The sequence below is a fragment of the Onychomys torridus genome, chromosome 22 (assembly GCF_903995425.1).
Source record: "Onychomys torridus chromosome 22, mOncTor1.1, whole genome shotgun sequence".
NCBI lineage: Eukaryota > Metazoa > Chordata > Mammalia > Rodentia > Cricetidae > Onychomys > Onychomys torridus.
The window spans coordinates 14,904,396-14,904,931 of NC_050464.1; positions in this window are offsets into that span (position 1 = coordinate 14,904,396).

Here is a 536-nt window from a genome sequence, read left to right on the forward strand (position 1 = left end):
TCTGTCTTAGTTAGTTAGCTGTGAAGAGACACCATGGCCACATATATATGTATGTATATAACCTCAAATCCCTCCTCCCCAGTGACACACTTCCTCCAACAAGGCCATACCTACTCCAACAAAAAACCACACCTATTAGTGCCACTCCCTATGAGCTTATGGGGGAGCAATTACATTCAAGCTACTCCAGTGTTCAACAACTGAGCTATATCTCCAGCTGCCCTAATGAACTTCTCTGTTGTTGTGATAAAATAGTGAGCAAAGCAACTTGGGGAGGAAAGGGCTTATTTTAGCTTATATACATAAGGGAATAAAGAGGATCTCAAGGCAGGAGCTTGAAGCAGGAACTCACAGAACAATGCTGCTTACTCGCTTGCCCAGCGACCTTTCTTTTCAGCTGTGAGTCTAGCCTTTGAGCTATCCCTCCAGCTTTCAGGTACCTTCCTTACACAGCCCAGGCCCACCTCCCCAGAGACTGCACCACCCCCATTGAGCTGGGTCCTCCTACATCAATAAAAATAATGTTCCAACCCACA